The following is a 4,635-nucleotide window of genomic DNA, read 5'->3' on the forward strand; positions in this document are numbered from 1 at the left end:
AGTTGCACTTTAATGTAGCATCAGGGTGGCAGAGCGCTGTGAAACCATACGGGATGAGAGAAAAGAGTGGGCGATGAAGGTATGGTAACTGTCTGGCTTCCCTGAAAAGACAACTAATCGCTCATAAGTAAGCTTTGGATAACTAGGCAGAGTTTTTGATTCACCTGACCCAGATTTGAAGAAAACAAAAAAACGTAAATTAATAAATTATTAATTTAATCCTACGATGGCAACGCTGAATTTTCAGCATCATTACTCCAGTCTTCAGTGTCACATGATCTTTTAGAAATCATTATGATATGCTGATTTGCTACTCACGAAACATTTCCTATTATTGTTGAAAACTGTTGTGCTGCATAATATTTTTGTAGCAAATATTTTTTAGTTTTTTTAGTTTTAGTTTAGCATCCTTTCTGAATAAACGTTCCAATTTATTTTAAAAAATCCAAACTTTTTAACAGTAGTCTATATACATACACACCTACAGTCAAACTAAAAATTATTCAGACACCAGATATTTTTTTTACTAGTGAGTGCAGGACACTATAGTTCATTTATGCAAGTGAGGATACGAAAATAAAGTAACCTGTGAAATATTATACCCAATAATTCTTCATACAGTGGACTGTCAGTAAAACTGATAAACATTTGGGAGCAAAACATATTCAGACACTTTGACCTGTCCATGTTTTGTCTTGTTTTTTCTTTAATTGCTAATCTGACCTTTTTACGCTGCAGACTGAACAAAATGAAGCATTGCTTGGTAATTAGTCAACAAAATATTGATAGTTGTGTAATTATTGTCAATACTAACAGGTGTCTGAATTTTTGGTTGATTTTGATCCATTACATACCTTTCTATCAAAGTTATCTGACATTATCAAGTTGAATTTTCTCTGACACTATTCAGATTTGTTCTGAACAACAGCAAATAAACTTTGATAATGTGAGAAATGTTAAAGGTGGTTTTGGTTTGACTATACATACGAGCCTAATGAAAATACATATATATTATTTTATCATATAAAAAAAAATATTTTAAAATAACAATTATATTTTAAATATAACATTGTCATTTAAAATGTAAAAAATGTTGGTCACACTTTATTTAAGGTCAAATTCACACTTAACTATGACTATTGCTTCAATAAATTTGCAGCTTATTAATATATAGTAAGGTAGTTGTTAAGGCTCACCCAATAATTAAAATTCTGTCATTAATTACTCATCTACATGTCATTCCAAACCTGTTAGACCTTTGTTCATCTTTGAAACACAAATTAAGATATTTTTGGTGAAATCCGAGCTTTCTGACCCTGCATAAACAGCAACGTAACTGACATGTTCCTAGGCTCAGAAACGTTGTTAAAATAGCCCACGTGACATCAGTGGTTCAACTGTAATTTTTACAAAACTACGAGAATACGAGAATACTTTTTGTTGAACCACTGATGTCACATGGACTGTTTTAACAACTATGTTTCTTATGCAGGCTCAGGAAGCTCTCGGATTTCATCAAAATATCTTCATTTGTGTTCCAATGTCTTACACATTTGTAACATCATGAGGGTGAGTAATTGGCAGAACTATCCCTTTAAGTTTAGGCATAGGGTAAATAAAGTGTTGCACAGAATAGTCAATGTAACATGTTTCTCTGAAATGTACATTATTATTATTATTTTAAACTGTTTGACCAAAGCAGCTAGGTAAGCAGCCTGGTAGAGACAGAAGCACATTAGCATCCCATGATGAGGACCACCAGCATCTAAAACACAATATACACTGACCAACTCTGCTGTTTTTACATTAGGATTGGAGGGAGAGAGCGTGAGGGTGGCCTAGAGGCTGGCATGGAAGCGTTTTTACCTTCAACAAACGCAGCAGCGCCAGAAAAAACAGCACATGTAACGTAATGTAACATCTAAACATAGAGCCCCCTCAGAGTGCCAAGCATGCCGTGCTCAGGCCCCCCACACCTGGTGCTCTCAATCTCCCCCATCCAGCCCTGTTCATCAGAACCCTCAGCGGCCCTGTCAGAGCCTCCTCCATCAGCCAACACACCCTGCAGGGCCGAGAGCCAACAAACAGCCACACACACATAGAGAGAGAGAGAAAACGTTGAGTATAACTGGAAAGCATACAGCCATGATAATTTAAGAGAATGATTTAAAATCTTTAACCATGACTTCAAAAGAAAATGTAAATCTGAAATCCTTTTTAAATCAAATGTGCAGTTGAGGTCAAAAGTTTACATCCCCCTTTCAGAATCTGCAAAATGTAAATTATTTGATTAAAATAAGAGGGATCATACAAAATGCATGTTATTGTTTATTTAGTACTGACCTGAATAAGACATTTCACATTAAAGATGTTTACATTTAGTCCACGATAGTTGAGTTTATAAAAATGACCCTGTTCAAAAGTTTACACCCCCTTGATTCTTAATACTTTGTTGTTACCTGAATGATCCACAGCTGTGTTTTTTGTTTAGTGATAGTTGTTCATGAGTCCCTTGTTTGTCCTAATCTGCCTGCTTCACACTGAGGGACTCATATGCAACTATTAAAGAAGATTCAAACACTCACTGATGCTTTAGAAGGAAAAACCATGCATTAAGAGCCGGGGGTGAAAACTTTTTAAATCTGAAGTTCAGGGTAAATTTTACTTATGTTGTCTTCTGGGAAACATGTAAGTATCTTCTGTAGCTTCTGAAGGGCAGTACTAAATATGATATGATATTTAGGCAAAATAAGAAAAATGGACACATCTCCATTCTGTTCAAAAGTTTTCACCCCCAGCTCTTAATGCATGGTTTTCCTTCTGGAGCATCAGTGAGCATCTGTTATGGAGGCATTGCCTCCTCTCACGGGAATTTCCCCCATTCGTTCTCAATTACCCCCCACCAAACTCACCGCAGGCTTTAGCGGGTCTGTTAAAACTCAATGGGCTCAGGGGAGGTGAGAGACACGCGGACTCCCACTCTTAACGTTACCTGTTGGTGTCGCCGAAAAACAAGTGATTCACTTTTTAATGTTATATTTTGTAATATTAGAGTTGTTTTATTTTTGTTCTACGATTTGTTTCTAATCCAATACTTTGAGAAGATACTGCCTCCCTTGCCTCTTCCCTACTGCCACAGAAACGGCAGCCTGCAATGAAAAAAGTTAGCAGATAATGTATTGCCTGGGGGAAAAATCATATGCATGTCCCATATGTCGCACCAATGGTATTGACTAGATATGGTCTCATTGCTTTGGACGAGAAACACCTCCAGACCTCATTTGAATTCGCCTCATACCGACCGGGAAGGATTAGCTCACTGATGCACCACATATTGTGTTGTACAGACAGCATCGCCAAATAGCATTCTGGGAAGGAACCCTTCTGGAAAGTTCATTTTCCCTTCACTGAGGCAGTCTGGGTATGGGCAGCCCCAGCACATATAATCAGCAGGATTTATAATCTTCATCTGATGACAGGTGATTAAAGTAAAAAAAGAACACCTTTCTATAAATCAAAGCGGGGTGTTCCTACTTCGGTCTCAACTGAAGATGAAGGGACGGAACCGTCATACAGATGTTTCTTATCTCCATGATCGAGCTAATAAACAGTGAGTTGAGTATATATTGCTCTGCGGCAAGATGTTTTGCGTCTGACTGAACTTATGTTTTTAGTGGAGGGAGAGCTTTCCTTTCATCGCGGGTGCTTCCTCTGCTATCTGCATTCAAGAGCCGAGGGCTCCAAGTTCAACAAGTCCTTGTGAGGAAAATATTTATTATGGGCTGTGGTTGTGTGATTGACATCATAACATAACATCCTGGATTATGAATATGATGGAATATGGAGCTGCGGTACTCTTTGAAGTTATGAATTAGAGGCTGCCATGCAATGGTAACCAATCCATGGCGAAGATATTTTTGTTGAACAAAAAAGAGTGGTATTTGGCAAAGGTGATACTGTCATGCTAAATTCCCTGAATGTATGTAGAGTTTGACCGGCTTTCTGAAAGTTAATTTTGAGGTCAAGTTGAACTTAACTCAGGGTAGATGTCAAATTTAATGGAAATGAAGCTATAAAGGACGGAAGTACAGCTTGTTTGATGGTTTGTACATTGATGTTAATAAGTGCTGCACAACGATTAATAGTTAAGAGATTAATCGCATCCAAAATAAAAGTTTTTGCATATATGAATATAAATATACACAATAAATTCATGTAAATATTTCCAAAATACCTAATATATTTGTGTGTCTTTATATATGCACATTATTTTATTTTGGATATAATTAATCACGATTAATCGTTGCCCAGCACTAAAAATAATAATATAATCAATTAAATTAAATATAATGAAAAAGTAAATAAAATATAAATAATTCAATAATAATAAAAAAGGGATTTTTAAGATGGGAGTTTAAAAAGGTAAAAGATTATTAAAATATAAATAAAAATAATTCAATAAAATATGACAGTGGTAGAAAAAATAACACAATAAAAATAATAGTATTAATCTTAAGTTTAATACAAAAAAAGAAACATCTTTCAGATAATATTTATTTATAATATTATGATTTATTTTGGCTTTAGTAAATAGTACAAAGTAGTGCTGTCAAATCATGATTAATTGTGATTAAT

The sequence above is a fragment of the Garra rufa genome, chromosome 19 (assembly GCF_049309525.1).
Source record: "Garra rufa chromosome 19, GarRuf1.0, whole genome shotgun sequence".
NCBI classification, from domain to species: domain Eukaryota; kingdom Metazoa; phylum Chordata; class Actinopteri; order Cypriniformes; family Cyprinidae; genus Garra; species Garra rufa.